Here is a 22,500-nt window from a genome sequence, read left to right on the forward strand (position 1 = left end):
TTTCAAAGTATTTTTATCACCTTTTGGACGCATTTCCCCGGGTGTCCTGCGGGTGGCGCAGTTCCCCGGACCCGGGGGTGACCTCCCCCGGGCCCGGGCTACCTTCCCTGGGTAGCGTGGGGTGGAAATATGGAACTTTTTTTTTCAGGGGGGAAGACGCTTCTTCATGCCCGGGGACACTTCCATAGGCCCGGGCATGAATCCCGGGGAAGAGTGGGTGAGGAATCAAAGTATATTCAAAGTGCTTTTTTCACCCTTTCTGTGCAATTCTCAGGTCGGCCAGCGGGGGGCACATGTCCCCGGACCCCTGGACGACGTCCCCCTGGCCCGGGCTACCTTCCCTGGCCAGCGCGGGGTGGTTTTGTGGAAGTTTTTATTTCAGGGGGGGAAGACGCTTTGTCATGCCCGGGGACACTTCCATAGGCCAGGGCATGAATCCCGGGATCGAGTGGGTGAGGAATTTCAAAGTATTTTCAAAGTATTTTTTTCACCTTTTGGACGCAATTCCCCGGTTGTCCTGCGGGGGACGCCGGTCCCCAGACCCGGGGATGACCTCCCCCGGGCCTGGGCTACCTTCCCTGGGTAGCGGGGGGTGGAAATATGGAAGTTTTTTTTTCAGGGGGGAGGACGCTCGAACGTGCCCAGGGACACTTCCACAGCCCTGGGCATGAATCCCGGGGAAGAGTGGGTGAACGATTTCAAGATATTTTCTAAGTGCTTTTTTCACCTTTTGGATGCAATTCCCCGGGTGTCCTGCGGGTGGCGCAGTGCCCCGGACCCGGGGGTGACCTCCCCCGGGCCTGGGCTACCTTCCCTGGGTAGCGGGGGGTGGAAATATGGAAGTTTTTTTTTCAGGGGGGAGGACGCTCGAACGTGCCCAGGGACACTTCCACAGCCCTGGGCATGAATCCCGGGGAAGAGTGGGTGAACGATTTCAAGATATTTTCTAAGTGCTTTTTTCACCTTTTGGATGCAATTCCCCGGGTGTCCTGCGGGTGGCGCAGTGCCCCGGACCCGGGGGTGACCTCCCCCGGGCCTGGGCTACCTTCCCTGGGTAGCGTGGGGTGGAAATATGGAAGTTTTTTTTTCCCGGGGGGGCAGAAGCTTCAGCCTGCCCAGGGACACTTCCACAGCCCTGGGCATGAATCCCGGGGAAGAGTGGGTGAACGATTTCAAGATATTTTCTAAGTGCTTTTTTCACCTTTTGGATGCAATTCTCCGGGTGTCCTGCGGGGGGCGCAGTGCCCCGGACCCGGGGGTGACCTCCCCCGGGCCCGGGCTACCTTCCCTGGGTAGCGGGGGGTGGAAATATGGAAGTTTTTTTTTTCAGGGGGGCATAAGCTTCATCTTGCCCGGGGACACTTCCACAGCCCTGGGCATGAATCCCGGGGAAGAGTGGGTGAACAGTTTCAAACTGTTTTCAGTGTTTTTTTTCACCTTTTGGATGCATTTCTCCGGGTGTCCAGCACGGGGCGCAGTCCCCCGGACCCGGGGGTGACCTCAACCAGGCCCGGGCTACCTCCCCCGGGCAGCGTGGGGTGAAAATCTGGAACTTGTTTTTCCCGGGGGGGGAAGACGCTCGGACGTGCCCAGGGACACTTCCACAGCCCTGGGCATGAATCCCGGGGAAGAGTGGGCGAACGATTTCAAACTATTTTCAAAGTATTTTTTTCACCTTTTGGACGCAATTCCCCGGTTGTCCTGCGGGGGACGCAGTGCCCCGGACCCGGGGGTGACCTCCCCCGGGCCTGGGCTACCTCCCCCGGGCAGCGTGGGGTGGAAATATGGAAGTTTTTTTTTTCAGGGGGAAAAGACGCTTCTTCATGCCCGGGGACACTTCCATAGGCCCGGGCATGAATCCCGGGGAAGAGTGGGTGAGGAATCAAAGTATTTTCAAAGTGCTTTTTTCACCCTTTCTGTGCAATTCTCGGGTCGGCCAGCGGGGGGCACATGTCCCCGGACCCCGGGACGACGTCCCCCTGGCCCGGGCTACCTTCCCTGGGTAGCGTGGGGTGGAAATATGGAAGTTTTTTTTTTCAGGGGGAAAAGACGCTTCTTCATGCCCGGGGACACTTCCACAGCCCTGGGCATGAATCCTGGGGAAGAGTGGGTGAGAGGAATCAAAGTATTTTCAAAGTGCATTTTTACGGCTTGACTCCATTTCTCAATTCAAAGTGCTTTTTTTCTCACGGCTTGACTCCATTTCTCCGGGTGGCCAGCGGTGCCCCGGACCCAGGGGTGACCTCCCCCAGGCCCGGGCTACCTTCCCTGGGTAGCGTGGGGTGGAAATATGGAAGTTTTTTTTTTCAGGGGGGCAGAAGCTTCGGCTTGCCCGGGGACACTTCCACAGCCCTGGGCATGAATCCCGGGCTTGAGTGGGTGAGGAATTTTGAAGTATTTTCTAAGTGCTTTTTTCACCTTTTGGATGCAATTCTCCGGGTGTCCTGCGGGGGGCGCAGTGCCCCGGACCCGGGGGTGACCTTCCCCGGGCCTGGGCTACCTTCCCTGGGTAGCGGGGGGTGGAAATATGGAAGTTTTTTTTTTCCGGGGGGCAGAAGCTTCAGCCTGCCCAGGGACACTTCCACAGCCCTGGGCATGAATCCCGGGGAAGAGTGGGTGAACGGTTTCAAGATATTTTCTAAGTGCTTTTTTCACCCTTTCTGTGCAATTCTCGGGTCGGCCAGCGGGGGGCACATGTCCCCGGACCCGGGAGTGGCCTCCCCCGGGCCCGGGCTACCTTCCCCGGGCATCGTGGGGTGGAAATATGGAAGTTTTTTTTTTCCGGGGGGAAGACGCTCGGACGTGCCCAGGGACACTTCCACAGCCCTGGGCATGATTCCCGGGGAAGAGTGGGTGAACCATTTCAAACTGTTTTCAGTGTTTTTTTCACCTTTTGGATGCATTTCTCCGGGTGTCCAGCACGGGGCGCAGTCCCCCGGACCCGGGGGTGACCTCCCCCAGGCCCGGGCTACCTCCCCCGGGCAGCGTGGGGTGAAAATCTGGAACTTGTTTTTCCCGGGGGGGGAAGACGCTCGGACGTGCCCAGGGACACTTCCACAGCCCTGGGCATGAATCCCGGGCTCGAGTGGGTGAGGAATTTCAAAGTATTGTCAAAGTATTTTTTGCACCTTTTGGACGCAATTCCCCGGGCGACCAGCGGGGGGCGCAGTTCCCCGGACCCGGGGATGGACTCCCCCGGGCCCGGGCTACCTTCCCCGGGCATCGTGGGGTGGAAATATGGAACTTTTTTTTTTCCGGGGGGAAGACGCTCGGACGTGCCCAGGGACACTTCCACAGCCCTGGGCATGAATCCCGGGGAAGAGTGGGTGAACCATTTCAAACTGTTTTCAGTGTTTTTTTCTCCTTTTGGATGCATTTCTCCGGGTGTCCAGCACGGGGCGCAGTCCCCCGGACCCGGGGGTGACCTCCCCCAGGCCCGGGCTACCTCCCCCGGGCAGCGTGGGGTGAAAATCTGGAACTTGTTTTTCCCGGGGGGGGAAGACGCTCGGACGTGCCCAGGGACACTTCCACAGCCCTGGGCATGAATCCCGGGCTCGAGTGGGTAAGGAATTTCAAAGTATTTTCAAAGTATTTTTTTCACCTTTTGGACGCAATTCCCCGGGCGACCAGCGGGGGGCGCAGTTCCCCGGACCCGGGGGTGGCCTCCCCCGGGCCTGGGCTACCTTCCCCGGGCATCGTGGGGTGGAAATATGGAAGTTTTTTTTCCCGGGGGGAAGACGCTCGGACGTGCCCAGGGACACTTCCACAGCCCCGGGCATGAATCCCGGGGAAGAGTGGGAGAACGATTGAAACTATTTTCAAAGTGTTTTTTTCACCTTTTGCATGCATTTCCCCGGTTGTCCTGCGGGGGGCGCATTGCCCCGGACCCGTGGGTGACCTCCCGCGGGCCCGGGCTACCTTCCCCAGGCATCGTGGGGTGGAAATATGGAACTTTTTTTTTCAGGGGGGGAAGACGCTCGGACGTGCCCAGGGACACTTCCACAGACCCGGGCATGAATCCCGGGGAAGAGTGGGCGAACGATTTCAAACTATTTTCAAAGTATTTTTTGCACCTTTTGGACGCAATTCCCCGGGCGACCAGCGGGGGGCGCAGTTCCCCGGACCCGGGGATGGACTCCCCCGGGCCCGGGCTACCTTCCCCGGGCATCGTGGGGTGGAAATATGGAACTTTTTTTTTTCCGGGGGGAAGACGCTCGGACGTGCCCAGGGACACTTCCACAGCCCTGGGCATGAATCCCGGGGAAGAGTGGGTGAACCATTTCAAACTGTTTTCAGTGTTTTTTTCTCCTTTTGGATGCATTTCTCCGGGTGTCCAGCACGGGGCGCAGTCCCCCGGACCCGGGGGTGACCTCCCCCAGGCCCGGGCTACCTCCCCCGGGCAGCGTGGGGTGAAAATCTGGAACTTGTTTTTCCCGGGGGGGGAAGACGCTCGGACGTGCCCAGGGACACTTCCACAGCCCTGGGCATGAATCCCGGGCTCGAGTGGGTAAGGAATTTCAAAGTATTTTCAAAGTATTTTTTTCACCTTTTGGACGCAATTCCCCGGGCGACCAGCGGGGGGCGCAGTTCCCCGGACCCGGGGGTGGCCTCCCCCGGGCCTGGGCTACCTTCCCCGGGCATCGTGGGGTGGAAATATGGAAGTTTTTTTTCCCGGGGGGAAGACGCTCGGACGTGCCCAGGGACACTTCCACAGCCCCGGGCATGAATCCCGGGGAAGAGTGGGAGAACGATTGAAACTATTTTCAAAGTGTTTTTTTCACCTTTTGCATGCATTTCCCCGGTTGTCCTGCGGGGGGCGCATTGCCCCGGACCCGTGGGTGACCTCCCGCGGGCCCGGGCTACCTTCCCCAGGCATCGTGGGGTGGAAATATGGAACTTTTTTTTTCAGGGGGGGAAGACGCTCGGACGTGCCCAGGGACACTTCCACAGACCCGGGCATGAATCCCGGGGAAGAGTGGGCGAACGATTTCAAACTATTTTCAAAGTATTTTTTGCACCTTTTGGACGCAATTCCCCGGGCGACCAGCGGGGGGCGCAGTTCCCCGGACCCGGGGATGGACTCCCCCGGGCCCGGGCTACCTTCCCCGGGCATCGTGGGGTGGAAATATGGAACTTTTTTTTTTCCGGGGGGAAGACGCTCGGACGTGCCCAGGGACACTTCCACAGCCCTGGGCATGAATCCCGGGGAAGAGTGGGTGAACCATTTCAAACTGTTTTCAGTGTTTTTTTCTCCTTTTGGATGCATTTCTCCGGGTGTCCAGCACGGGGCGCAGTCCCCCGGACCCGGGGGTGACCTCCCCCAGGCCCGGGCTACCTCCCCCGGGCAGCGTGGGGTGAAAATCTGGAACTTGTTTTTCCCGGGGGGGGAAGACGCTCGGACGTGCCCAGGGACACTTCCACAGCCCTGGGCATGAATCCCGGGCTCGAGTGGGTAAGGAATTTCAAAGTATTTTCAAAGTATTTTTTTCACCTTTTGGACGCAATTCCCCGGGCGACCAGCGGGGGGCGCAGTTCCCCGGACCCGGGGGTGGCCTCCCCCGGGCCTGGGCTACCTTCCCCGGGCATCGTGGGGTGGAAATATGGAAGTTTTTTTTCCCGGGGGGAAGACGCTCGGACGTGCCCAGGGACACTTCCACAGCCCCGGGCATGAATCCCGGGGAAGAGTGGGAGAACGATTGAAACTATTTTCAAAGTGTTTTTTTCACCTTTTGCATGCATTTCCCCGGTTGTCCTGCGGGGGGCGCATTGCCCCGGACCCGTGGGTGACCTCCCGCGGGCCCGGGCTACCTTCCCCAGGCATCGTGGGGTGGAAATATGGAACTTTTTTTTTCAGGGGGGGAAGACGCTCGGACGTGCCCAGGGACACTTCCACAGACCCGGGCATGAATCCCGGGGAAGAGTGGGCGAACGATTTCAAACTATTTTCAAAGTATTTTTTGCACCTTTTGGACGCAATTCCCCGGGCGACCAGCGGGGGGCGCAGTTCCCCGGACCCGGGGATGGACTCCCCCGGGCCCGGGCTACCTTCCCCGGGCATCGTGGGGTGGAAATATGGAACTTTTTTTTTTCCGGGGGGAAGACGCTCGGACGTGCCCAGGGACACTTCCACAGCCCTGGGCATGAATCCCGGGGAAGAGTGGGTGAACCATTTCAAACTGTTTTCAGTGTTTTTTTCTCCTTTTGGATGCATTTCTCCGGGTGTCCAGCACGGGGCGCAGTCCCCCGGACCCGGGGGTGACCTCCCCCAGGCCCGGGCTACCTCCCCCGGGCAGCGTGGGGTGAAAATCTGGAACTTGTTTTTCCCGGGGGGGGAAGACGCTCGGACGTGCCCAGGGACACTTCCACAGCCCTGGGCATGAATCCCGGGCTCGAGTGGGTAAGGAATTTCAAAGTATTTTCAAAGTATTTTTTTCACCTTTTGGACGCAATTCCCCGGGCGACCAGCGGGGGGCGCAGTTCCCCGGACCCGGGGGTGGCCTCCCCCGGGCCTGGGCTACCTTCCCCGGGCATCGTGGGGTGGAAATATGGAAGTTTTTTTTCCCGGGGGGAAGACGCTCGGACGTGCCCAGGGACACTTCCACAGCCCTGGGCATGAATCCCGGGGAAGAGTGGGTGAACCATTTCAAACTGTTTTCAGTGTTTTTTTCTCCTTTTGGATGCATTTCTCCGGGTGTCCAGCACGGGGCGCAGTCCCCCGGACCCGGGGGTGACCTCCCCCAGGCCCGGGCTACCTCCCCCGGGCAGCGTGGGGTGAAAATCTGGAACTTGTTTTTCCCGGGGGGGGAAGACGCTCGGACGTGCCCAGGGACACTTCCACAGCCCTGGGCATGAATCCCGGGCTCGAGTGGGTAAGGAATTTCAAAGTATTTTCAAAGTATTTTTTTCACCTTTTGGACGCAATTCCCCGGGCGACCAGCGGGGGGCGCAGTTCCCCGGACCCGGGGGTGGCCTCCCCCGGGCCTGGGCTACCTTCCCCGGGCATCGTGGGGTGGAAATATGGAAGTTTTTTTTCCCGGGGGGAAGACGCTCGGACGTGCCCAGGGACACTTCCACAGCCCCGGGCATGAATCCCGGGGAAGAGTGGGAGAACGATTGAAACTATTTTCAAAGTGTTTTTTTCACCTTTTGCATGCATTTCCCCGGTTGTCCTGCGGGGGGCGCATTGCCCCGGACCCGTGGGTGACCTCCCGCGGGCCCGGGCTACCTTCCCCAGGCATCGTGGGGTGGAAATATGGAACTTTTTTTTTCAGGGGGGGAAGACGCTCGGACGTGCCCAGGGACACTTCCACAGACCCGGGCATGAATCCCGGGGAAGAGTGGGCGAACGATTTCAAACTATTTTCAAAGTATTTTTTGCACCTTTTGGACGCAATTCCCCGGGCGACCAGCGGGGGGCGCAGTTCCCCGGACCCGGGGATGGACTCCCCCGGGCCCGGGCTACCTTCCCCGGGCATCGTGGGGTGGAAATATGGAACTTTTTTTTTTCCGGGGGGAAGACGCTCGGACGTGCCCAGGGACACTTCCACAGCCCTGGGCATGAATCCCGGGGAAGAGTGGGTGAACCATTTCAAACTGTTTTCAGTGTTTTTTTCTCCTTTTGGATGCATTTCTCCGGGTGTCCAGCACGGGGCGCAGTCCCCCGGACCCGGGGGTGACCTCCCCCAGGCCCGGGCTACCTCCCCCGGGCAGCGTGGGGTGAAAATCTGGAACTTGTTTTTCCCGGGGGGGGAAGACGCTCGGACGTGCCCAGGGACACTTCCACAGCCCTGGGCATGAATCCCGGGCTCGAGTGGGTAAGGAATTTCAAAGTATTTTCAAAGTATTTTTTTCACCTTTTGGACGCAATTCCCCGGGCGACCAGCGGGGGGCGCAGTTCCCCGGACCCGGGGGTGGCCTCCCCCGGGCCTGGGCTACCTTCCCCGGGCATCGTGGGGTGGAAATATGGAAGTTTTTTTTCCCGGGGGGAAGACGCTCGGACGTGCCCAGGGACACTTCCACAGCCCCGGGCATGAATCCCGGGGAAGAGTGGGAGAACGATTGAAACTATTTTCAAAGTGTTTTTTTCACCTTTTGCATGCATTTCCCCGGTTGTCCTGCGGGGGGCGCATTGCCCCGGACCCGTGGGTGACCTCCCGCGGGCCCGGGCTACCTTCCCCAGGCATCGTGGGGTGGAAATATGGAACTTTTTTTTTCAGGGGGGGAAGACGCTCGGACGTGCCCAGGGACACTTCCACAGACCCGGGCATGAATCCCGGGGAAGAGTGGGCGAACGATTTCAAACTATTTTCAAAGTATTTTTTGCACCTTTTGGACGCAATTCCCCGGGCGACCAGCGGGGGGCGCAGTTCCCCGGACCCGGGGATGGACTCCCCCGGGCCCGGGCTACCTTCCCCGGGCATCGTGGGGTGGAAATATGGAACTTTTTTTTTTCCGGGGGGAAGACGCTCGGACGTGCCCAGGGACACTTCCACAGCCCTGGGCATGAATCCCGGGGAAGAGTGGGTGAACCATTTCAAACTGTTTTCAGTGTTTTTTTCTCCTTTTGGATGCATTTCTCCGGGTGTCCAGCACGGGGCGCAGTCCCCCGGACCCGGGGGTGACCTCCCCCAGGCCCGGGCTACCTCCCCCGGGCAGCGTGGGGTGAAAATCTGGAACTTGTTTTTCCCGGGGGGGGAAGACGCTCGGACGTGCCCAGGGACACTTCCACAGCCCTGGGCATGAATCCCGGGCTCGAGTGGGTAAGGAATTTCAAAGTATTTTCAAAGTATTTTTTTCACCTTTTGGACGCAATTCCCCGGGCGACCAGCGGGGGGCACATGTCCCCGGACCCGGGAGTGGCCTCCCCCGGGCCCGGGCTACCTTCCCCGGGCATCGTGGGGTGGAAATATGGAAGTTTTTTTTTTCCGGGGGGAAGACGCTCGGACGTGCCCAGGGACACTTCCACAGCCCTGGGCATGATTCCCGGGGAAGAGTGGGTGAACCATTTCAAACTGTTTTCAGTGTTTTTTTCACCTTTTGGATGCATTTCTCCGGGTGTCCAGCACGGGGCGCAGTCCCCCGGACCCGGGGGTGACCTCCCCCAGGCCCGGGCTACCTCCCCCGGGCAGCGTGGGGTGAAAATCTGGAACTTGTTTTTCCCGGGGGGGGAAGACGCTCGGACGTGCCCAGGGACACTTCCACAGCCCTGGGCATGAATCCCGGGCTCGAGTGGGTGAGGAATTTCAAAGTATTGTCAAAGTATTTTTTGCACCTTTTGGACGCAATTCCCCGGGCGACCAGCGGGGGGCGCAGTTCCCCGGACCCGGGGATGGACTCCCCCGGGCCCGGGCTACCTTCCCCGGGCATCGTGGGGTGGAAATATGGAACTTTTTTTTTTCCGGGGGGAAGACGCTCGGACGTGCCCAGGGACACTTCCACAGCCCTGGGCATGAATCCCGGGGAAGAGTGGGTGAACCATTTCAAACTGTTTTCAGTGTTTTTTTCTCCTTTTGGATGCATTTCTCCGGGTGTCCAGCACGGGGCGCAGTCCCCCGGACCCGGGGGTGACCTCCCCCAGGCCCGGGCTACCTCCCCCGGGCAGCGTGGGGTGAAAATCTGGAACTTGTTTTTCCCGGGGGGGGAAGACGCTCGGACGTGCCCAGGGACACTTCCACAGCCCTGGGCATGAATCCCGGGCTCGAGTGGGTAAGGAATTTCAAAGTATTTTCAAAGTATTTTTTTCACCTTTTGGACGCAATTCCCCGGGCGACCAGCGGGGGGCGCAGTTCCCCGGACCCGGGGGTGGCCTCCCCCGGGCCTGGGCTACCTTCCCCGGGCATCGTGGGGTGGAAATATGGAAGTTTTTTTTCCCGGGGGGAAGACGCTCGGACGTGCCCAGGGACACTTCCACAGCCCCGGGCATGAATCCCGGGGAAGAGTGGGAGAACGATTGAAACTATTTTCAAAGTGTTTTTTTCACCTTTTGCATGCATTTCCCCGGTTGTCCTGCGGGGGGCGCATTGCCCCGGACCCGTGGGTGACCTCCCGCGGGCCCGGGCTACCTTCCCCAGGCATCGTGGGGTGGAAATATGGAACTTTTTTTTTCAGGGGGGGAAGACGCTCGGACGTGCCCAGGGACACTTCCACAGACCCGGGCATGAATCCCGGGGAAGAGTGGGCGAACGATTTCAAACTATTTTCAAAGTATTTTTTGCACCTTTTGGACGCAATTCCCCGGGCGACCAGCGGGGGGCGCAGTTCCCCGGACCCGGGGATGGACTCCCCCGGGCCCGGGCTACCTTCCCCGGGCATCGTGGGGTGGAAATATGGAACTTTTTTTTTTCCGGGGGGAAGACGCTCGGACGTGCCCAGGGACACTTCCACAGCCCTGGGCATGAATCCCGGGGAAGAGTGGGTGAACCATTTCAAACTGTTTTCAGTGTTTTTTTCTCCTTTTGGATGCATTTCTCCGGGTGTCCAGCACGGGGCGCAGTCCCCCGGACCCGGGGGTGACCTCCCCCAGGCCCGGGCTACCTCCCCCGGGCAGCGTGGGGTGAAAATCTGGAACTTGTTTTTCCCGGGGGGGGAAGACGCTCGGACGTGCCCAGGGACACTTCCACAGCCCTGGGCATGAATCCCGGGCTCGAGTGGGTAAGGAATTTCAAAGTATTTTCAAAGTATTTTTTTCACCTTTTGGACGCAATTCCCCGGGCGACCAGCGGGGGGCGCAGTTCCCCGGACCCGGGGGTGGCCTCCCCCGGGCCTGGGCTACCTTCCCCGGGCATCGTGGGGTGGAAATATGGAAGTTTTTTTTCCCGGGGGGAAGACGCTCGGACGTGCCCAGGGACACTTCCACAGCCCCGGGCATGAATCCCGGGGAAGAGTGGGAGAACGATTGAAACTATTTTCAAAGTGTTTTTTTCACCTTTTGCATGCATTTCCCCGGTTGTCCTGCGGGGGGCGCATTGCCCCGGACCCGTGGGTGACCTCCCGCGGGCCCGGGCTACCTTCCCCAGGCATCGTGGGGTGGAAATATGGAACTTTTTTTTTCAGGGGGGGAAGACGCTCGGACGTGCCCAGGGACACTTCCACAGACCCGGGCATGAATCCCGGGGAAGAGTGGGCGAACGATTTCAAACTATTTTCAAAGTATTTTTTGCACCTTTTGGACGCAATTCCCCGGGCGACCAGCGGGGGGCGCAGTTCCCCGGACCCGGGGATGGACTCCCCCGGGCCCGGGCTACCTTCCCCGGGCATCGTGGGGTGGAAATATGGAACTTTTTTTTTTCCGGGGGGAAGACGCTCGGACGTGCCCAGGGACACTTCCACAGCCCTGGGCATGAATCCCGGGGAAGAGTGGGTGAACCATTTCAAACTGTTTTCAGTGTTTTTTTCTCCTTTTGGATGCATTTCTCCGGGTGTCCAGCACGGGGCGCAGTCCCCCGGACCCGGGGGTGACCTCCCCCAGGCCCGGGCTACCTCCCCCGGGCAGCGTGGGGTGAAAATCTGGAACTTGTTTTTCCCGGGGGGGGAAGACGCTCGGACGTGCCCAGGGACACTTCCACAGCCCTGGGCATGAATCCCGGGCTCGAGTGGGTAAGGAATTTCAAAGTATTTTCAAAGTATTTTTTTCACCTTTTGGACGCAATTCCCCGGGCGACCAGCGGGGGGCGCAGTTCCCCGGACCCGGGGGTGGCCTCCCCCGGGCCTGGGCTACCTTCCCCGGGCATCGTGGGGTGGAAATATGGAAGTTTTTTTTCCCGGGGGGAAGACGCTCGGACGTGCCCAGGGACACTTCCACAGCCCTGGGCATGAATCCCGGGGAAGAGTGGGTGAACCATTTCAAACTGTTTTCAGTGTTTTTTTCTCCTTTTGGATGCATTTCTCCGGGTGTCCAGCACGGGGCGCAGTCCCCCGGACCCGGGGGTGACCTCCCCCAGGCCCGGGCTACCTCCCCCGGGCAGCGTGGGGTGAAAATCTGGAACTTGTTTTTCCCGGGGGGGGAAGACGCTCGGACGTGCCCAGGGACACTTCCACAGCCCTGGGCATGAATCCCGGGCTCGAGTGGGTAAGGAATTTCAAAGTATTTTCAAAGTATTTTTTTCACCTTTTGGACGCAATTCCCCGGGCGACCAGCGGGGGGCGCAGTTCCCCGGACCCGGGGGTGGCCTCCCCCGGGCCTGGGCTACCTTCCCCGGGCATCGTGGGGTGGAAATATGGAAGTTTTTTTTCCCGGGGGGAAGACGCTCGGACGTGCCCAGGGACACTTCCACAGCCCCGGGCATGAATCCCGGGGAAGAGTGGGAGAACGATTGAAACTATTTTCAAAGTGTTTTTTTCACCTTTTGCATGCATTTCCCCGGTTGTCCTGCGGGGGGCGCATTGCCCCGGACCCGTGGGTGACCTCCCGCGGGCCCGGGCTACCTTCCCCAGGCATCGTGGGGTGGAAATATGGAACTTTTTTTTTCAGGGGGGGAAGACGCTCGGACGTGCCCAGGGACACTTCCACAGACCCGGGCATGAATCCCGGGGAAGAGTGGGCGAACGATTTCAAACTATTTTCAAAGTATTTTTTGCACCTTTTGGACGCAATTCCCCGGGCGACCAGCGGGGGGCGCAGTTCCCCGGACCCGGGGATGGACTCCCCCGGGCCCGGGCTACCTTCCCCGGGCATCGTGGGGTGGAAATATGGAACTTTTTTTTTTCCGGGGGGAAGACGCTCGGACGTGCCCAGGGACACTTCCACAGCCCTGGGCATGAATCCCGGGGAAGAGTGGGTGAACCATTTCAAACTGTTTTCAGTGTTTTTTTCTCCTTTTGGATGCATTTCTCCGGGTGTCCAGCACGGGGCGCAGTCCCCCGGACCCGGGGGTGACCTCCCCCAGGCCCGGGCTACCTCCCCCGGGCAGCGTGGGGTGAAAATCTGGAACTTGTTTTTCCCGGGGGGGGAAGACGCTCGGACGTGCCCAGGGACACTTCCACAGCCCTGGGCATGAATCCCGGGCTCGAGTGGGTAAGGAATTTCAAAGTATTTTCAAAGTATTTTTTTCACCTTTTGGACGCAATTCCCCGGGCGACCAGCGGGGGGCGCAGTTCCCCGGACCCGGGGGTGGCCTCCCCCGGGCCTGGGCTACCTTCCCCGGGCATCGTGGGGTGGAAATATGGAAGTTTTTTTTCCCGGGGGGAAGACGCTCGGACGTGCCCAGGGACACTTCCACAGCCCCGGGCATGAATCCCGGGGAAGAGTGGGAGAACGATTGAAACTATTTTCAAAGTGTTTTTTTCACCTTTTGCATGCATTTCCCCGGTTGTCCTGCGGGGGGCGCATTGCCCCGGACCCGTGGGTGACCTCCCGCGGGCCCGGGCTACCTTCCCCAGGCATCGTGGGGTGGAAATATGGAACTTTTTTTTTCAGGGGGGGAAGACGCTCGGACGTGCCCAGGGACACTTCCACAGACCCGGGCATGAATCCCGGGGAAGAGTGGGCGAACGATTTCAAACTATTTTCAAAGTATTTTTTGCACCTTTTGGACGCAATTCCCCGGGCGACCAGCGGGGGGCGCAGTTCCCCGGACCCGGGGATGGACTCCCCCGGGCCCGGGCTACCTTCCCCGGGCATCGTGGGGTGGAAATATGGAACTTTTTTTTTTCCGGGGGGAAGACGCTCGGACGTGCCCAGGGACACTTCCACAGCCCTGGGCATGAATCCCGGGGAAGAGTGGGTGAACCATTTCAAACTGTTTTCAGTGTTTTTTTCTCCTTTTGGATGCATTTCTCCGGGTGTCCAGCACGGGGCGCAGTCCCCCGGACCCGGGGGTGACCTCCCCCAGGCCCGGGCTACCTCCCCCGGGCAGCGTGGGGTGAAAATCTGGAACTTGTTTTTCCCGGGGGGGGAAGACGCTCGGACGTGCCCAGGGACACTTCCACAGCCCTGGGCATGAATCCCGGGCTCGAGTGGGTAAGGAATTTCAAAGTATTTTCAAAGTATTTTTTTCACCTTTTGGACGCAATTCCCCGGGCGACCAGCGGGGGGCACATGTCCCCGGACCCGGGAGTGGCCTCCCCCGGGCCCGGGCTACCTTCCCCGGGCATCGTGGGGTGGAAATATGGAAGTTTTTTTTTTCCGGGGGGAAGACGCTCGGACGTGCCCAGGGACACTTCCACAGCCCTGGGCATGATTCCCGGGGAAGAGTGGGTGAACCATTTCAAACTGTTTTCAGTGTTTTTTTCACCTTTTGGATGCATTTCTCCGGGTGTCCAGCACGGGGCGCAGTCCCCCGGACCCGGGGGTGACCTCCCCCAGGCCCGGGCTACCTCCCCCGGGCAGCGTGGGGTGAAAATCTGGAACTTGTTTTTCCCGGGGGGGGAAGACGCTCGGACGTGCCCAGGGACACTTCCACAGCCCTGGGCATGAATCCCGGGCTCGAGTGGGTGAGGAATTTCAAAGTATTGTCAAAGTATTTTTTGCACCTTTTGGACGCAATTCCCCGGGCGACCAGCGGGGGGCGCAGTTCCCCGGACCCGGGGATGGACTCCCCCGGGCCCGGGCTACCTTCCCCGGGCATCGTGGGGTGGAAATATGGAACTTTTTTTTTTCCGGGGGGAAGACGCTCGGACGTGCCCAGGGACACTTCCACAGCCCTGGGCATGAATCCCGGGGAAGAGTGGGTGAACCATTTCAAACTGTTTTCAGTGTTTTTTTCTCCTTTTGGATGCATTTCTCCGGGTGTCCAGCACGGGGCGCAGTCCCCCGGACCCGGGGGTGACCTCCCCCAGGCCCGGGCTACCTCCCCCGGGCAGCGTGGGGTGAAAATCTGGAACTTGTTTTTCCCGGGGGGGGAAGACGCTCGGACGTGCCCAGGGACACTTCCACAGCCCTGGGCATGAATCCCGGGCTCGAGTGGGTAAGGAATTTCAAAGTATTTTCAAAGTATTTTTTTCACCTTTTGGACGCAATTCCCCGGGCGACCAGCGGGGGGCGCAGTTCCCCGGACCCGGGGGTGGCCTCCCCCGGGCCTGGGCTACCTTCCCCGGGCATCGTGGGGTGGAAATATGGAAGTTTTTTTTCCCGGGGGGAAGACGCTCGGACGTGCCCAGGGACACTTCCACAGCCCCGGGCATGAATCCCGGGGAAGAGTGGGAGAACGATTGAAACTATTTTCAAAGTGTTTTTTTCACCTTTTGCATGCATTTCCCCGGTTGTCCTGCGGGGGGCGCATTGCCCCGGACCCGTGGGTGACCTCCCGCGGGCCCGGGCTACCTTCCCCAGGCATCGTGGGGTGGAAATATGGAACTTTTTTTTTCAGGGGGGGAAGACGCTCGGACGTGCCCAGGGACACTTCCACAGACCCGGGCATGAATCCCGGGGAAGAGTGGGCGAACGATTTCAAACTATTTTCAAAGTATTTTTTGCACCTTTTGGACGCAATTCCCCGGGCGACCAGCGGGGGGCGCAGTTCCCCGGACCCGGGGATGGACTCCCCCGGGCCCGGGCTACCTTCCCCGGGCATCGTGGGGTGGAAATATGGAACTTTTTTTTTTCCGGGGGGAAGACGCTCGGACGTGCCCAGGGACACTTCCACAGCCCTGGGCATGAATCCCGGGGAAGAGTGGGTGAACCATTTCAAACTGTTTTCAGTGTTTTTTTCTCCTTTTGGATGCATTTCTCCGGGTGTCCAGCACGGGGCGCAGTCCCCCGGACCCGGGGGTGACCTCCCCCAGGCCCGGGCTACCTCCCCCGGGCAGCGTGGGGTGAAAATCTGGAACTTGTTTTTCCCGGGGGGGGAAGACGCTCGGACGTGCCCAGGGACACTTCCACAGCCCTGGGCATGAATCCCGGGCTCGAGTGGGTAAGGAATTTCAAAGTATTTTCAAAGTATTTTTTTCACCTTTTGGACGCAATTCCCCGGGCGACCAGCGGGGGGCGCAGTTCCCCGGACCCGGGGGTGGCCTCCCCCGGGCCTGGGCTACCTTCCCCGGGCATCGTGGGGTGGAAATATGGAAGTTTTTTTTCCCGGGGGGAAGACGCTCGGACGTGCCCAGGGACACTTCCACAGCCCCGGGCATGAATCCCGGGGAAGAGTGGGAGAACGATTGAAACTATTTTCAAAGTGTTTTTTTCACCTTTTGCATGCATTTCCCCGGTTGTCCTGCGGGGGGCGCATTGCCCCGGACCCGTGGGTGACCTCCCGCGGGCCCGGGCTACCTTCCCCAGGCATCGTGGGGTGGAAATATGGAACTTTTTTTTTCAGGGGGGGAAGACGCTCGGACGTGCCCAGGGACACTTCCACAGACCCGGGCATGAATCCCGGGGAAGAGTGGGCGAACGATTTCAAACTATTTTCAAAGTATTTTTTGCACCTTTTGGACGCAATTCCCCGGGCGACCAGCGGGGGGCGCAGTTCCCCGGACCCGGGGATGGACTCCCCCGGGCCCGGGCTACCTTCCCCGGGCATCGTGGGGTGGAAATATGGAACTTTTTTTTTTCCGGGGGGAAGACGCTCGGACGTGCCCAGGGACACTTCCACAGCCCTGGGCATGAATCCCGGGGAAGAGTGGGTGAACCATTTCAAACTGTTTTCAGTGTTTTTTTCTCCTTTTGGATGCATTTCTCCGGGTGTCCAGCACGGGGCGCAGTCCCCCGGACCCGGGGGTGACCTCCCCCAGGCCCGGGCTACCTCCCCCGGGCAGCGTGGGGTGAAAATCTGGAACTTGTTTTTCCCGGGGGGGGAAGACGCTCGGACGTGCCCAGGGACACTTCCACAGCCCTGGGCATGAATCCCGGGCTCGAGTGGGTAAGGAATTTCAAAGTATTTTCAAAGTATTTTTTTCACCTTTTGGACGCAATTCCCCGGGCGACCAGCGGGGGGCGCAGTTCCCCGGACCCGGGGGTGGCCTCCCCCGGGCCTGGGCTACCTTCCCCGGGCATCGTGGGGTGGAAATATGGAAGTTTTTTTTCCCGGGGGGAAGACGCTCGGACGTGCCCAGGGACACTTCCACAGACCCGGGCATGAATCCCGGGGAAGAGTGGGCGAACGATTTCAAACTATTTTCAAAGTATTTTTTGCACCTTTTGGACGCAATTCCCCGGGCGACCAGCGGGGGGCGCAGTTCCCCGGACCCGGGGATGGACTCCCCCGGGCCCGGGCTACCTTCCCCGGGCATCGTGGGGTGGAAATATGGAACTTTTTTTTTTCCGGGGGGAAGACGCTCGGACGTGCCCAGGGACACTTCCACAGCCCTGGGCATGAATCCCGGGGAAGAGTGGGTGAACCATTTCAAACTGTTTTCAGTGTTTTTTTCTCCTTTTGGATGCATTTCTCCGGGTGTCCAGCACGGGGCGCAGTCCCCCGGACCCGGGGGTGACCTCCCCCAGGCCCGGGCTACCTCCCCCGGGCAGCGTGGGGTGAAAATCTGGAACTTGTTTTTCCCGGGGGGGGAAGACGCTCGGACGTGCCCAGGGACACTTCCACAGCCCTGGGCATGAATCCCGGGCTCGAGTGGGTAAGGAATTTCAAAGTATTTTCAAAGTATTTTTTTCACCTTTTGGACGCAATTCCCCGGGCGACCAGCGGGGGGCGCAGTTCCCCGGACCCGGGGGTGGCCTCCCCCGGGCCTGGGCTACCTTCCCCGGGCATCGTGGGGTGGAAATATGGAAGTTTTTTTTCCCGGGGGGAAGACGCTCGGACGTGCCCAGGGACACTTCCACAGCCCCGGGCATGAATCCCGGGGAAGAGTGGGAGAACGATTGAAACTATTTTCAAAGTGTTTTTTTCACCTTTTGCATGCATTTCCCCGGTTGTCCTGCGGGGGGCGCATTGCCCCGGACCCGTGGGTGACCTCCCGCGGGCCCGGGCTACCTTCCCCAGGCATCGTGGGGTGGAAATATGGAACTTTTTTTTTCAGGGGGGGAAGACGCTCGGACGTGCCCAGGGACACTTCCACAGACCCGGGCATGAATCCCGGGGAAGAGTGGGCGAACGATTTCAAACTATTTTCAAAGTATTTTTTGCACCTTTTGGACGCAATTCCCCGGGCGACCAGCGGGGGGCGCAGTTCCCCGGACCCGGGGATGGACTCCCCCGGGCCCGGGCTACCTTCCCCGGGCATCGTGGGGTGGAAATATGGAACTTTTTTTTTTCCGGGGGGAAGACGCTCGGACGTGCCCAGGGACACTTCCACAGCCCTGGGCATGAATCCCGGGGAAGAGTGGGTGAACCATTTCAAACTGTTTTCAGTGTTTTTTTCTCCTTTTGGATGCATTTCTCCGGGTGTCCAGCACGGGGCGCAGTCCCCCGGACCCGGGGGTGACCTCCCCCAGGCCCGGGCTACCTCCCCCGGGCAGCGTGGGGTGAAAATCTGGAACTTGTTTTTCCCGGGGGGGGAAGACGCTCGGACGTGCCCAGGGACACTTCCACAGCCCTGGGCATGAATCCCGGGCTCGAGTGGGTAAGGAATTTCAAAGTATTTTCAAAGTATTTTTTTCACCTTTTGGACGCAATTCCCCGGGCGACCAGCGGGGGGCGCAGTTCCCCGGACCCGGGGGTGGCCTCCCCCGGGCCTGGGCTACCTTCCCCGGGCATCGTGGGGTGGAAATATGGAAGTTTTTTTTCCCGGGGGGAAGACGCTCGGACGTGCCCAGGGACACTTCCACAGCCCCGGGCATGAATCCCGGGGAAGAGTGGGAGAACGATTGAAACTATTTTCAAAGTGTTTTTTTCACCTTTTGCATGCATTTCCCCGGTTGTCCTGCGGGGGGCGCATTGCCCCGGACCCGTGGGTGACCTCCCGCGGGCCCGGGCTACCTTCCCCAGGCATCGTGGGGTGGAAATATGGAACTTTTTTTTTCAGGGGGGGAAGACGCTCGGACGTGCCCAGGGACACTTCCACAGACCCGGGCATGAATCCCGGGGAAGAGTGGGCGAACGATTTCAAACTATTTTCAAAGTATTTTTTGCACCTTTTGGACGCAATTCCCCGGGCGACCAGCGGGGGGCGCAGTTCCCCGGACCCGGGGATGGACTCCCACGGGCCCGGGCTACCTTCCCCGGGCATCGTGGGGTGGAAATATGGAACTTTTTTTTTTCCGGGGGGAAGACGCTCGGACGTGCCCAGGGACACTTCCACAGCCCTGGGCATGAATCCCGGGGAAGAGTGGGTGAACCATTTCAAACTGTTTTCAGTGTTTTTTTCTCCTTTTGGATGCATTTCTCCGGGTGTCCAGCACGGGGCGCAGTCCCCCGGACCCGGGGGTGACCTCCCCCAGGCCCGGGCTACCTCCCCCGGGCAGCGTGGGGTGAAAATCTGGAACTTGTTTTTCCCGGGGGGGGAAGACGCTCGGACGTGCCCAGGGACACTTCCACAGCCCTGGGCATGAATCCCGGGCTCGAGTGGGTAAGGAATTTCAAAGTATTTTCAAAGTATTTTTTTCACCTTTTGGACGCAATTCCCCGGGCGACCAGCGGGGGGCGCAGTTCCCCGGACCCGGGGGTGGCCTCCCCCGGGCCTGGGCTACCTTCCCCGGGCATCGTGGGGTGGAAATATGGAAGTTTTTTTTCCCGGGGGGAAGACGCTCGGACGTGCCCAGGGACACTTCCACAGACCCGGGCATGAATCCCGGGGAAGAGTGGGCGAACGATTTCAAACTATTTTCAAAGTATTTTTTGCACCTTTTGGACGCAATTCCCCGGGCGACCAGCGGGGGGCGCAGTTCCCCGGACCCGGGGATGGACTCCCCCGGGCCCGGGCTACCTTCCCCGGGCATCGTGGGGTGGAAATATGGAACTTTTTTTTTTCCGGGGGGAAGACGCTCGGACGTGCCCAGGGACACTTCCACAGCCCTGGGCATGAATCCCGGGGAAGAGTGGGTGAACCATTTCAAACTGTTTTCAGTGTTTTTTTCTCCTTTTGGATGCATTTCTCCGGGTGTCCAGCACGGGGCGCAGTCCCCCGGACCCGGGGGTGACCTCCCCCAGGCCCGGGCTACCTCCCCCGGGCAGCGTGGGGTGAAAATCTGGAACTTGTTTTTCCCGGGGGGGGAAGACGCTCGGACGTGCCCAGGGACACTTCCACAGCCCTGGGCATGAATCCCGGGCTCGAGTGGGTAAGGAATTTCAAAGTATTTTCAAAGTATTTTTTTCACCTTTTGGACGCAATTCCCCGGGCGACCAGCGGGGGGCGCAGTTCCCCGGACCCGGGGGTGGCCTCCCCCGGGCCTGGGCTACCTTCCCCGGGCATCGTGGGGTGGAAATATGGAAGTTTTTTTTCCCGGGGGGAAGACGCTCGGACGTGCCCAGGGACACTTCCACAGCCCCGGGCATGAATCCCGGGGAAGAGTGGGAGAACGATTGAAACTATTTTCAAAGTGTTTTTTTCACCTTTTGCATGCATTTCCCCGGTTGTCCTGCGGGGGGCGCATTGCCCCGGACCCGTGGGTGACCTCCCGCGGGCCCGGGCTACCTTCCCCAGGCATCGTGGGGTGGAAATATGGAACTTTTTTTTTCAGGGGGGGAAGACGCTCGGACGTGCCCAGGGACACTTCCACAGACCCGGGCATGAATCCCGGGGAAGAGTGGGCGAACGATTTCAAACTATTTTCAAAGTATTTTTTGCACCTTTTGGACGCAATTCCCCGGGCGACCAGCGGGGGGCGCAGTTCCCCGGACCCGGGGATGGACTCCCCCGGGCCCGGGCTACCTTCCCCGGGCATCGTGGGGTGGAAATATGGAACTTTTTTTTTTCCGGGGGGAAGACGCTCGGACGTGCCCAGGGACACTTCCACAGCCCTGGGCATGAATCCCGGGGAAGAGTGGGTGAACCATTTCAAACTGTTTTCAGTGTTCTTTTCTCCTTTTGGATGCATTTCTCCGGGTGTCCAGCACGGGGCGCAGTCCCCCGGACCCGGGGGTGACCTCCCCCGAGCCCGGGCTACCTTCCCTGGGTAGCGTGGGGTGGAAATATGGAAGTTTTTTTTTTCCCGGGGGGAAGACGCTCGGACGTGCCCAGGGACACTTCCACAGCCCCGGGCATGAATCCCGGGGAAGAGTGGGTGAACCATTTCAAACTGTTTTCAGTGTTTTTTTCACCTTTTGGATGCATTTCTCCGGGTGTCCAGCACGAGGCGCAGTCCCCCGGACCCGGGGGTGACCTCCCCCAGGCCCGGGCTACCTCCCCCGGGCAGCGTGGGGTGAAAATCTGGAACTTGTTTTTCCCGGGGGGGAAGACGCTCGGACGTGCCCAGGGACACTTCCACAGCCCTGGGCATGAATCCCGGGGAAGAGTGGGCGAACAATTTCAAAGTATTTTCAAAGTATTTTTTTCACCTTTTGGACGCAATTCCCCGGGCGACCAGTGGGAGGCGCAGTTCCCCGGACCCGGGGATGGACTCCCCCGGGCCCGGGCTACCTTCCCCGGGCATCGTGGGGTGGAAATATGGAAGTTTTTTTTTCCCGGGGGGAAGACGCTCGAACTTACCCAGGGACACTTCCACAGCCCTGGGCATGAATCCCGGGGAAGAGTGGGAGAACGATTGAAGCTATTTTCAAAGTGTTTTTTCACCTTTTGGACGCTATTCCCCGGTTGTCCTGCGGGGGACGCAGTGCCCCGGACCCGGGGGTGACCTCCCCCGGGCCCGGGCTACCTTCCCTGGGTAGCGTGGGCTGGAAATCTGGAACTTTTTTTCCCCGGGGGGAAGACCTTCGAACGTGCCCAGGGACACTTCCACAGCCCTGGGCATGAATCCTGGGCTCGAGTGGGTGAGGAATTTCAAAGTATTTTCAAAGTGCTTTTTTTCACCTTTCGGATGCAATTCCCCGGTCGACCAGCGGGGGGCGCCGGTCCCCGGACCCGGGGGTGGCCTCCCCCGGGCCCGGGCTACCTTCCCTGGGCAGCGTGGGGTGGAAATCTGGAATTTTTTTTTTCCCGGGGGGTGGACGCTCGGAAGTGCCCAGGGACACTTCCACAGCCCTGGGCATGAATCCCGGGGAAGAGTGGGTGAGAAGTGTCAAAATATTTTCAAAGTGCTTTTTTCACCTTTCAGATGCAATTCCCCGGTCGACCAGCGGGGGGCGCCGGTCCCCGGACCCGGGGTTGAACTCCCCCGGGCCCCGGCTACCTTCCCCGGGCATCGTGGGGTGGAAATCTGGAAGTTTTTTTTTCCCGGGGGGTGGACGCTCGGACGTGCCCAGGGACACTTCCACAGCCCTGGGCATGAATCCCGGGCTCGAGTGGGAGAAGCATTCCGGATCGTTTTCAGTCTTTTTTGCCTGTTTGGATGCAATTCCCCGACCGACCAGCGGGGGGCGCAGTCCCCCGGACCACGGGGCGACCTCCCCCGGGCCCGGGCTACCTTCCCCGGGAAGAGTGGTGCGGAGACGTGGGTTTTTTCCGTTTTCACCCCCTGGCTGCAGTACCTCTGGCGGCCTGCCGGGGGCGCCGCGGCGCGTGCGGCTGCCCCCGGCCCCCCGCCACCTCCCACGGCCCTGCCGGGGCTCCGGGGGGCCC

This window comes from Crinia signifera, unplaced genomic scaffold (assembly GCF_055691185.1).
Source record: "Crinia signifera unplaced genomic scaffold, ASM5569118v1 HAP2_SCAFFOLD_251, whole genome shotgun sequence".
Lineage (NCBI taxonomy): Eukaryota > Metazoa > Chordata > Amphibia > Anura > Myobatrachidae > Crinia > Crinia signifera.